The 13,151-nt window shown below is 38.4% G+C and overlaps 1 pseudogene; it reads left to right on the forward strand.

The window, feature by feature from the left end:
• Positions 1-996: 996 nt before the first annotated feature.
• LOC142634433 (uncharacterized) lies at positions 997-2,510 on the forward strand (annotated as a pseudogene).
• The last annotated feature ends 10,641 nt before the right edge of the window (positions 2,511-13,151 follow it).

The raw sequence follows: 13,151 nt of genomic DNA on the forward strand, positions 1-13,151 counted from the left end.
TTATTTATAAATTTAGTTTTTAGGCAAAAAAATAGAAGTGGGTTCCCTCAGCAACTAAACAAGGCCTTACAGACCCATTATCTTACAAACCGAACTCACTAATCAATAACAGTATTGGAACTAGTATTTAGATAAACATTCAGCTTATCGTGGTGGTCCTGGTATTAAAATAGTGTTTCTCATTTCATTTCCACTTTAAGAAGAAGAATCTGATGAATTCATCAGAAACAATCACCAAAATCGTTATAAGGAGAGAACGATAAAAAAAAAAAAAAAAATCAGTCAAGAATTACATTTGGGCATTTTGAACTTTGTGTTTCTCAAAATTACGTGTATTTTGATTTTGCTAACCTTTGAACTTTGTCAATGGCCAAGGAAGATATGAGAGAAACTCTGAGATTTGTGTGATTTTTTTTTTTTTTTGAGACCGTGCAAGTGAAGTTGCGTGGAATCTGGGGAAGAGGATGGGCCCACGTGAGATAGAGGGAGATGTGGAAAAATTTGGGTTTTGTTTTAATTGATTTTGAGGAAGGGTGTTTTAGTCTTTTAACTTTATTCCACCTAAGCAAGAAGCATGTGCTTGTCACATGCAACAAAATTCTGTTAAATATAACAGCAAAAATAATACCGGGATGCAAAGCGTGATAAGTGTGATAGTTTAGGGTACAAAGTGTGCAATCAAATAATTTAGGGTGCAAAGTGTAATCTAGTGCATAGTTTAGGGTGATAAAGTGTAATTTCCCATGTATTCCTTAGCAATGTAAATATATATAAACCACAACTTTTGTTTGGCTACGTACCAGGAAATTCAGTAGAAATTTCATTAATGTCTGCTTTGTCAATTTGCTTCTATGATAAAAGAAATGTCCTAAGCAATAGATTATAATATTGATCTGTGAACTACATTCATCTATTTATATATATGCTTCTATTTTGGAATGTCAGATAAAATCATACAGTACGAAACCTAAATACCACCCTTCCCCCACTGAGAGAATGGAAATAAGGCATGAAGAAGATGCAATAATAGAGCTCTACAACGCATCCATGAGTGGATGTACAACCACATTATCTAGGTTGATCCATAAAGAACGAAACATCCTTAACAAAATTTCCCTCACTTCTATGAGTGAATCTCCATTACACATATCTACTTTAGTTGGCCACCTTGATTTCGGTAGAGCTCTTCTACTTCTAAAACCCCAGCTTGCTATCGAGTTGGACTCACATAAGCGTTGCCCCCTTCACATGGCTTCTGCTGAGGGCCACATTGAGATTGTCCAACTATTGTTACGTGCAAACAACAATGCATGCTTAATTCGTGATCAAGATGAGAGAATTCCTCTCCACTATGCAGTCATGAAGGGACGAATTGATGTTTTGAGGGAGTTGATCACTGCGCAGCCTGACTCATCTCAAATTGTGCTTGATGGGGGTGAGACTGTTTTGCACATGTGTTAAATACAACCAAATAGAGGCTCTTAAATTGCTGGTGGAATCTTTGAGTGACGAAGGGGATTTTCTCAATTCCAAAGACCATGATGGTGGCAATACTATCTTGCATTTAGCTGTGATGCTAAAGCTAACAGAGGTAGGTTTTTTTCTTTGCATCTACTTATATATAATTTCTTAAAAAAATATTGTTCAAAACTATAATGCTAAATTTTTTTGCAGATAGTAAAATACTTGCTTTCAGTGTCTAAAGTGAAAGATGGAGCATATTCATTGAACCAGATGGGTTTTACAGCCTTAGAAGTCTTAGATCACTATCCAGAAGACTTGAAAAATGTCACCATTCGAAATATTTTTTAGACGCTGGGATTGAAAGAGCAAGGAACCAAACTAATCTTCAACCACCATTAGCAGTTGTTGTTGGTCACCACGAACCAACAAAACCAGTGCAGCCAAGCAACAACATATGGTTGAGATGGTTAAAATACTTGAGCTATCAGGGTGATTGGTTAGGAGATCTAGAGATGCGTGGTTCGTTAATGGTGGTGGCTACTGTTATCGCAACTATAACTTTCCAACCTATACTCAATCCCCCAGGTGGAGTTTGGCAAACAAATGAGCCCTTAAGTATTGGAAATGAATATAATATTACGTCCAGCCGGAACCTCAGTCTTCGCCTGTAATGCTGATCAGTACCGGTACTCAGCTTTCTTGACTTGCAATACTATCTCTTTCACTGCATCTTTGTGCGTCACTTTTTGCTTATTAGTGGATTTCCTCTTAGGAATAAGCTTTGCTTGGGGCTCTTGACATTTTCCATGTGTATCACTCTCACTTTCCTAGCCTTTGCCTACGTATGTGCATTCATCCTGCTGATACCTGATCAACTTTATTTTTATGATTACTATGCATCTGACCCAAAGTTCATCCTACCAAGTTATGTTCTGTTAAGTTTGATAGCTGTGGTTGGCATCGTTCTTCTGATTCACATAGTTCGCCTTCTCATCTGGATTGTTCTCAAGATACGAAAGTTCACATTGTACATACGAAGGCGCTAATAATTTGGACAATAAGTATTGGACCGACTTGAATCTAAGGTTGGAGACTGAGCGCAATTTCTATTCCCAGTTGAAATTTTAATTGGTCTTTTGGATCTTAAGTAACGTGACAAGCTATATATGGATTTAGATCTTTTAGATTTCTTAGGGTATTCTACTAAATAAGTTTTCTTAAATTCTAACAATTCTTTAATAATTTAATGGTCTAGATTCTGCCATGTCAACATTCCACTAACAATAATCTTAATTGTTTTGTTTTCAAAATTATTTTATTATTTTAAGAATATTATTAATAAAATGTTAATATGGCAAAATCTAGACTATTAAATGGTTAAGATTTAAAGAAATTTATTAGTAGAATATCTTAAGAAATTTAGAGGATCTGAATCCGCTATGTATAGTGTTCAACTTGCTATCAATACCAGATTGGTATCACAATGTATTTAAAACTTTCCAAGTCTTGAAGGTTATTTTTTTTCCCCATATTTTGTTCTTGCTGTTGGAATGCAAGTTGAAACCTTGATCATATGTATTTGGTTGTACTTTTTCAAAAATTATATGTATCAGTGTAGAGTTATCCTATTGCATTATAAAAATAATATATAGAATATAATGTTATTTTATTACATAGCATGACTTGAATAATTTGTTATTTATTAATACATTTTTTATTTTTACTCTTTTTTTTTTCTCATCTTATTTTTTATAAATTTTTTATTATTCTCTCTTGAAAAAGTGGTTACTCTCTTGATTTTTTATTATTTTATTTTATTTTTCCAAGCAAGTCTACTTTTGGTTGATGAATCATTATGATTTTTAAAGCTCTAATTTAGGTTAATACTGTTTTGGTGTTGTATTTTTTAGTTTCCCATCACTAATGGCCTGTCTCTCTTATTGCTTTAGTTTGATTTTTATTTAAATTGGTACTTAGTTATTTTGGAAATGAAAATTTGATATATATATATATCATAATCATGATTATGCATTTGAATGTGTTTATCAATTATTTGAGTAATATTTAGTGTAATTTTGTTATGAGATTTGATTATTATGATAATCTCCTTTAAGAGAATGAAAATTTTGAACTATTTATATAAAAACTAAAAAAATTAGTTTTACCAAAAAAAAAAAAAAATAGAAACGTAATTTCGAAGAATATGAAGTATCAAACACCCCATAAAGCAATAATAATATTAATGAAACACACTCGAAATAGAATAATGATGTATTGATAGAGACAGAAAGATGAAAAAATAATTTTAAAAATGATTTAATTTTTTAAAGAAAACAAATTATCTTCACAAATTTTAGAAAAAGAAACTATAAATTATATCATAATTGTAAAATAATTATTTAATATGATGCATTGCGTGAATCTGCTTACCATTAGAGGAGGATATATGGCTGAAAAATGGACATTTACTCTTGCCATTGGAGGAGGAACCTTATTATTAATCTCTGCCTTACACTCCACCAATATATCAACAATACGTAAATGCGGTCAATATTCAAGCTTCGTGTCATGACTTGTTCTTATGCTACATGTACAGTTGTTGCCGGTTATAATAGGGGTACCGTTTACTATGACGTTAATCCTATTACGGGTTATCTTCCAGATTTCACGCTTCCCTTGTGACAACTTCTCTAATCATGTTTTACATATTTGGGAGCTCAATGACTGTGATAAAGATGAAAGAGGAGGCGGCAAATGGTGCTTAGAGAAGCAACTGTATTTTAACCAAATTGTTACTGAAAAGTCTCCTTGGCTCTCAAAATACGTTTTAAAGAAAAATCCTTATTTGCTAGTCCTAGCCTATCATCTAAATGACAGGGATATCGTGTATTTGATGATTGATTTTAAGGTTGTATTATGCTACTTGCGGGGAGAAACACTGGAAGTGGTTCGCGATTTTCCCGATCATCAACCTACCTACAATGTCTTCAACTTTGTGCTCCCTCGTTGGCCAACTCCCATTCATTCTTCTCCCTTCCTGTTAGTGAAGGCCGCCTATCTATTTTGCTGCTTGCTAGCTTGGGTCTTTAAAGCTTTTTAAGTTTCTGTATTATGGTTTGCCTAAATTAGGCTTTTGTGAATTCCCCTCAAAACTTTTAACCGAGCAACATGTATTTGTTATATTAATTTTCAAACTTTCATAATCTATTTTTTTTATGGATAGTGGTAGCTTTGTTTCTCTACTTAAGAACAAACTTCAAAAAAAAAAAATATATATATATATATATATATATTTATTATGGATAGTGGTTGCCTTGTTTCTCTACTAAGAAAATAAAAATTATGTTATGGATAGTGGTTGCCTTGTTTCTCTACTAAGAAAATAAAAATTATGCCTCATGCCAGTGATATCAATTGTTGAACGTAAAACAAGTTATTGTAATTTGGAATGAGATGAATTTTATAGCCTTATTACATGGGCTTCTTTGGTTTGCCTAGTTATTGTGAAAACTAGTCATAAACCGGCCGTGGTACGCATGGGAGCAAAGCTGTTTGTATAGTAAAGTAAAATACATTTTTAAAACCTTAAATTGATTATAAAACTATATCATTATGAAAATTACTCCAGTTTTTTATATTATAGTTTGATAATAAAATAACCCATTGTTTAATGTACAATGGGTTCGCAAAAATCTGTCAGATGTTTTTAAATATTGCAAAGAAAAAACAAACCTAAAAAATTTAGACATTCAAACATTCAAACTTTTGAAATGCCAAAAACATTAGAGAATAAAAAAAATTCATTGCCTAAAAATTATTGAATATATATATATATATATATATATATATATATATATATATATAATTGTTGAAATTTGTCAAATAGTTTCAAATATTGCAAAAAAAAAAAAAAAAAAAACTCAAAAATATAGATGTTAAAACATCCAATATGACAAGAAATTTAAGAATCAAAAGATTCAAAGTCTACAAATTATAGAAACAACACCAAAAAAAAAACTGTGTTTCTTTCATGTACTAAAATTTGTTTTTTATTTTTGTTTTTTTTACGTCTTTTTCTACTAATTACAAACTTTTGATTTGGGTAGCGTTTGTGAGTTTTTGGTTTACACATTTGTTTTTGGGTTTTAGGGTTTTTTAGTTTTTGATTAAGCTCTTCCTTTTCATATATTACTTGCATAAAAAATTTCTTTTCATTTGTTACTTTTGTCATTTTAAACTCTGAAAAATAAATAAAAAACAATATGTAAGCCTTAAAATTTTTCCAAATATAAAATGAATATAGAGCTTTTACAATTTTAATAAATCAAATTGAAGCTATTCATTGTTGAGAAATTTTTTATGAAATATCTAATTGTATAAATTGCATCTATGATCTATTATTTAAAGAAAGTGGCGACTCCCTTGTATTAAACTATGAGTCCGTTTGGATAGAACTTATTTTGCTGAAACTGAAAACTGAAAATACTGTAGCAAAATAATTTTTAAATGTGTGAATAGTGCTGTAGGACCCATTTTTAATGAAAAAGTTGCTGAAAAGTAAAATTTGTGGGACCCATGAACAGTGCATTTGTGCACTGTTTTATGGCTGAAAAGTCCAAACTTGCGGCTGGGTTAAAAAAAAAAAAAAAAAAAAAAGCAAAACGCGGACGCAGGAAACTTGGACGAGCTATCCAAACTCCACCTATATATGATTTTTTGTTACCAGTGGGCCAAACGGCCCAAATCTATCACTACAGGAATCTCAAGGAAATTAATTATCGATTGAAAACTAAAACCCATCCCAAAAAAAACACAACAACTAAAACCCATCCCCTACAGAGCTATCAATGTTCCAAGACAGCTACCGCCGCCTATCCTATAGTACACCGTCAACACTGAGTTCTCTCTAGGCGCTATCCTATAGCTATGAATCAATTTTAATACAATTTTGGTAACCGACACGGATACGTCGGTGGTGTTGATTTTTGTTTTAGGTAATAGTCGGTGGTTTTGGTTATATATACATACGAGGATGACAATCTCTACAAAATTGTAATTTGCTTTTGTTTGTAAATCGGCCAGAAGAGAGATACGATCTAACGATGGAGAGAAGGAATGTAAAAAAACATCATAGCAGAAGGAGTAGTCGGATGCTAGTTTCTTATCTCTCATACCAGGATTCTGATATCAGAAGAATTCAGAAGCCAAAGACGACGATCACTGTTGTCGAGGATTCGGATGACAGAAGAACAATTCAGAAGCGAAAGAGGACGAGGACGAGGACTGCGACAACCATTGACGATCTCCCCAAAATCTCTAGTGTTAGAAATACTGCATCGGCTGGATTTCAAATCCGCAATGCAATGCAGGTCTGTATCGAAGGAATGGTGCTCTGTTGTCTCAGATCCTTCTCTCACTCGCTACTTTGTTAACAGGTCAATAGTGGATCATCATCATTGCCCCTTTACCTTGCTCCTCCAGTATTATGCTACGGGGGCAAAGAACAAAAATATCCTCTTCCCATTGGAGGAGGAACCTTATTTTAAATCTCTGCCTTACGTTCCACCAATATATCAACAATACGTAGATATCAGCATTAGAGCTTCGTGCCATGACTTGCTCTTATGCTGCGCAGTTGTTGCTGGTTATAATACGGCTGGCGTTTACTATGTCGTTAATCCTATTACTGGGCAATGGAACGCCCTTCCTCCACTTCCTGATCATTACGCTTACATCGACTCAGAATGGCCTCGGGTTGGATTAATATGTAACTATGATACTCTTCATTATAAGCAGCAGCAGCAGCTTAGTTTTAGGGTGATGTTTGTGTGGGCCTTTTTTGCAAGTATTGGGCTGGACCACTCGCCGCAACACTGGGCCTAGAGGTTTCTGGATCAGGGAGCTGGAACTGGTTCAAGAACAAACCTTCTTGGTTCGGCTTGTGCGCAAAAAAATGCCCCTTATTGGCCAGACTTCGATTACATGCCCATGGCAAGCAGAGCTGTTATATTAACTACGGTAGACAAATACAATAAAGACTGTAATGAAAATTCTTTTAGGATTCAGGTAAAATAAACAATGGGCTTTGATAGAAAGTACCCACTTTACAAAACAACAATAAAATAACGAGTATTGAATAAACAACAACAACAAACTTATTAAAAGAAACAAATGTTAGCTTGCCGCATTAAGTTACTACCAAGTCTAAGTCAAGAAGGGGAACCACCTTCTCAATGCGACTAATCTCTTACGAAAGGGGAAATTAGTTGCTTTGAAGAGGCGGGCCTAAAAGAGTTCATTTTTCGTGATTAGAGTGCATGGGTTGGAGAGGGAGAGGGAGATTGACCCATTCGGTGCATGCCTACCACTTTTGTTCTCTTTGTTTTCTTTTAATTCTTCTCTCCATTCCTTAATTATTTCCTTTCTAGCTTTTCTTCTCGTTTTCTTACTCTCACTGTTCTTATGATTCTAACGATTATAACCCAGAGGTTGCCGTCCCCCCTGCCTTGCACAGCAAAGGTCCCTTATATAGGGCCAGCCGTAGCGATCTTTTACCATTTTGCCCTTTAACCGTTTTTGTCTGGTGTGGGTACTCTTGCCGACCAGTACTGACTGGTCAGTCACCCAGTTAGCACCACTTACTTGCGCTGGCCATGCCATTCTATTTCACCAGACAGAGAAAGCTCTTTTGTTTGCTTGCCCGTCATGGCATTCTTACCTGCCACGGTGTAAATACTCTCCTTCTCTCTGTCCCTCATAGCATGCACCTAGTGGTTCCAACTCAGCTTTGCCTCTTTTGGGCGGTATGCCATCCCAGCAGGACATTACCTCTAAAAGGACTTGAGCAGGAAATACGAAAATGGACTTTTCCCCCTTCCCACCGCTGGACCATGCCCCCTTACCTCTAACCCATGACCTTACCATTTTCTTGTATTGGTTGGGTACAGGTTGGTGGTGTCTGGCCCTTGCGTGTGCCTTGCCTCATGCTTATTGAAGTTCTGCTCGCTGCTCATGTGCCTGCCACGATCTGAAAGTCAACTTGCCCTATCTGCTGTTCATCCTTGGCTTCTTATGGCATGGGCTGCTTTTCCCTGGATTTACATTTATGGTTTGCTTTTCTCAGGGGCTGGGCCTTGCCTGATTGTGGGCTGTTCTTATGCCTCTAGCCCTTGTTATTTGTTTCTTGCCGCATCATTCTGCTATGCCTGCCGTGAGGCTTGCTTGACCCAAGTTTGCTGGGCCTCTCCGAGCTTTTCTATTTATTCTTTTTCTGGAGGGCCAATAAACTTATTGGACCCTTTACCATTTGTGGGCTCCCTCATCCCACCTACTTTCCTTTGGGCATCCTTGGCCCATTTACTTTCTTGGGGCATCCTTGGCCCTTTCCAATTCTATGTTTCCCATGGGCTTTTACTAACTTCTTGGGCTTCCATGGCCCAAGTACTTCTTTCTTTTTCCTTGGGGCTTATGGGTTCTCCATTGCCCCCTACTTTCTTTATTTACATTGCCTTGGGTCTGCTGTGATAGTCGTGGCCCATTCTCACTTTTCTACATCCATACAGTCCATGAGTTTGTTATTTCTTTCTTTCGGGACATTTTAGGCCCACTTACTTCTTTAGGGTCCATTTACTTGCTTTATAGACCCATTATCCATTATTCCTACCACTTAGCTTAATGACATTTCCATACCACTCTCTTCTGTCCATGAGTTTGGGCCTTTTCTCCTACTGGGCTTTCACAAAAAATGAGCATCTACATTTAGCCCACTGAGCATATGAAGTGCTTCTGCAGTTCATATGTGAATAAAGACTTCTCTATCCCTTCTGTTTTCCTCTTCTTCTTTTCTTTTGCAGGTTTTTCGAAAAGTGGACCCCAACTCATATACATCCTTTTTTAAAATTTTTTTTTTATTTGTGTTTCTAACCTTTGTCCTTTGTTCTCTCAGGTTGATCCTGAGCTCATCTTTGTGTATCGCCCTACAGCTGAAGAGATTTCAGCCTCCCAGGGTACTACCATGGAGGGCTTCTTTGATGGGGCGTATGTGGCGTTTCCTGCTGCGACCCCTGCTACACTTGCTGCTTCACAGGGAGTTCCTACTAAAGGGGTCAGTGAGACCATTCCCATTCCTGCCGTGACACCCACATCTCAGGAATAGGCTATTCTTGCTGCTGCTGTTTAGGCTGAGGCTGTTTCCCCGGCTACGCCCCCCGTTATCTCCACCAATGACCCTTTCGCATCTCTATCCCAGGCTGTGAAGGATGGTTCCTCTTTAGTGGTCACTCCTTCCTCTATTCCTGCTTGTGCCACAAACGATCTTGCCGCGGACTTGTCTTCTGATGAGTTTGAGGATGTTCTGGAGGACTCGGATGATGAGCTTGCCAAGAAGAAGAGGGTCTCCGAATCTGAAGGAGAAGAAGAAAGTTCTGGGCACAGAGTTGAATTTATGGGTATGCATCTCTATGTGTTGCTAAATTTCCCTTTCCTTTTTCTTTTGTTATCTCTTCTTTACATATATCAGTAATGCTCTTCTTACTCCAGTCTCCCGTTATTTTGCACGTCCATTCTTTCTTATTGCAGAGACCTCCGAGGAGCCAGAATTTGCAGCGGACAAGGATATGCCTGCCGTTACTTTCTCTACCATACATGCAGCACCTGTTTCTGCCGTTCCCATAGCCCCCACTCTCGCAGGCCCTGGTGAGTTCCTTTTTTCCCCTTCTTTTTATACTCTATTTTTAGTGCGTTCTAATTTTCTTGTCTTCGTATATTCTTATTCCACTTCTTATACCTCCTGCTAGGTTCGCTTCCTACTGTTCCTCCTCAGTTTGAGGTGGGTAGCAGTTCTGCCGCAATGCCAGATCCGGCGAGTGAGGCCGCAACCTTTTTTTACCCACTTTGACTAGCACGAGGTTAATGACCTCAATCCCATAGACTTCTGGGGTTCAGGGCCTCCTTATGTTGACTTCCATGGCTTTAGGGTACTCGAGGATTGTGCCTCCCATCTTATGGTGATTTACAGTAGCCAGGGTGACTTCATGTGAGAGTTCAGGTTCGGCCATTCTACTAGGGAGCATTTTTTGAAGCTGCTAGGGAGTGTGATGAATGATATTGAGCACAACTTCATCGACACCGTTTCGACCAAGAGGATCCTGCAGTGGATGGCAGCAATTCAGGAACTTGTCAGTGTGGGGTTTGCTATGGGGTTTGTCTTGGACCATCTCCGTGAGATTGCCTGTGCTTATTTCATAAGGAAGATTTAGCCTGCCATTGATGCCATTGACTCACGCCTTGAGGCTTTGAAGAAGGAGGTGGCAAACTTGGAGAGTCATCATGAGCACCTTGTTTCTAGCACTGGTGGTTCTAGCCGTTTCAGTGACCAGACTCTCATCTCTGATCTTCGCTGATGTGGTTCCATTTCCCTTTTGATGTTGTTTAATACCTTTATATTTCCCTTGTCTTTCTTTAAGCACTTATTTGGCGGGTTTGCCACAACTTGGGTTTTGTAACTATAAGATGCTACTACTTTCTTTTCTAGCTATTATTATGACATGGGATGTTTTACAATGCTTCATATCTTTTCATTGCTTATTTCATGAAATCATGTTACAATTCCTTGTTTTTGTGACATAGTCACTTGAAAGATAAAAGAAAACAAGGGAAAACAAAAGGGAAACATGGTATTCTTCAAAAAGAAAACAAAGGGTGGTTTTGTGACCTTTAGTTCTTCCTCCTTTTACGAAATAATAACGTTTTAGCCATTTTCCATTGATGGGGTCCATCAAATCTTTGCCATCCGTCTGGGTTAAGCGGTAACACCCAGTGGGATACGCCTCCCTTATCACGAAGGGTCCTTCCCACTTTGGTGCAAACTTAGATGGTCCTGCCATACCCCTCTTGACATAATCTACCACCTTCAATACAAGTTGCCCTTGTGCGAATACTCTTTCTTTGGTCATCCTGTCGTAAACTTTTGTCATCCTCTGCCTGTATCTGTGGCTACGTTCCTGAGCTTCTTCTCTTTTCTCGTCAAGCCCTTCTAGGTCCTCATATCTTTCTACCGCAGAAACCTCTTTTTCTTTTCCCTTTTCCTTCATTTGTAATACCTGTAGAGAAGGGGTCATTATTTCTACTGGGCTCATTACCTCCATTCCATAGACCAGAGAAAAGGGTGAGAATCCTGTGGTTGATTTTGGCGAGTTTTGTAGGCCTAAAGGGCGTCTGGTAGATGTGTTGCCCATCCTCCTGTATACTCTTGACTCATTTTGCTGATAATTTTTATGAGAGCCTTGTTTGTCGCTTCTGCTTGCCCATTTCCTTGCGGATAGTAGGGTGATGATCGATGGTGCTTAACTTGGTAGAACTCCAACATCTTCCTTACATCACTATTGACAAATGGTGTGCCATTGTCACTGATGATTCTGTGGGGTACGCCAAACCTTACTATTATGTTTTCTTTGATGAAGTTCACCAACGCTCCTCCCGTGGCTTTGCGAAGTGGCACTGCCTCTGCCTACTTGGTGAAGTATTTTGTAGCAACAAAGATCCATATGTATCCACGTGATGGTGGGTTAACGGGCCCCACCAAATCAAGCTCCCAAGTATGGAATGGCCATGGGATGACCATACTGTGCAATTAATGTGGGTGGTGTGAATCGAGTTGGCCTGTATTTGGCAGCTGTGGCATCTTTTTACAAATTCTGCCGTGTCCTTCTTCATAGCAAACCAGTGGTAGCCCATCTGCAGCAGACACCTGTATAACTTCTTCTTTCCTTGGTGCTCTCCACATTCTCCTGCATGGACCTCCTTTATCATATTCCTTGCTTCCTCGGGGCCCAGACAACGTAGTGGGTCTCCATTATACCCCTTTTTGAAGAGGACCCCATTGTGCAAAAAGTAACGTGTTGCTAGCCTTTTGAGCTTGTATCGCTCACTGTGTTTTTGTGGTAGGACACCTTCTGTTAAGTATTGAGTGAATGTTTCTCTCCAATCCTCGCTGACGAACACAACGTAGCTTTCCTCCTTGTCAGTCACAAGTTGGCAGGTCTCACACCCGACTTGGACTTGGTCTACGTCTTTTCCCATACTCGGCCAGTAAAAGCTTGCCCTTTGGAGTTTGCGGTAAAGGCTGATCTCTCCGCAGGATCCGCAGGTCTTATCGTGTATCTCCTTCAGCTTTCGCTGGGCCTCTTTCTGCCCCATGCATCTTCACAGGATCCCTTCTGGTATTATGCGGTACAGTTCTCCTCCTACCAGAGCATACTCCCTTGATGACTTTAGCTCCGCAGGCTCACTTTCCTTCATCAAGACTTCCCTTATGGGACTCCGCCAATCCTCTTCGCACTGTTCCTCTTCGAACTTTTCCTTAAATATTTTGATAATAGATACTTTCCTCTTACTGACTTCCATCTTGGGACTATCCCCTTCAAATACTATTTGCAAGCCTAATGTGGCCAGCGCATCCTCGAACTGATTCTCGCTTCTTGGCGTGTGCTCTATTTCTAAGGTCAAAAACCTTTCTTCCATTTTTTGGGCCATTGCTCGGTAAGAGGCTAGGCTGGGTTCCTTTAAGGAGAAGCTTCCTTTGGTCTAGCAAACCACTAGGTTCGAGTCTCCTATCACTTTCAAGTGCCTGACTTCCATTTCAAGAGCCGTGGCCAACCCAGTTAGGTAAGCTTCATATTCTGCCGTGT

The sequence above is a fragment of the Castanea sativa genome, chromosome 5 (genome assembly GCF_040712315.1).
Source record: "Castanea sativa cultivar Marrone di Chiusa Pesio chromosome 5, ASM4071231v1".
In the NCBI taxonomy this organism is placed as follows: domain Eukaryota; kingdom Viridiplantae; phylum Streptophyta; class Magnoliopsida; order Fagales; family Fagaceae; genus Castanea; species Castanea sativa.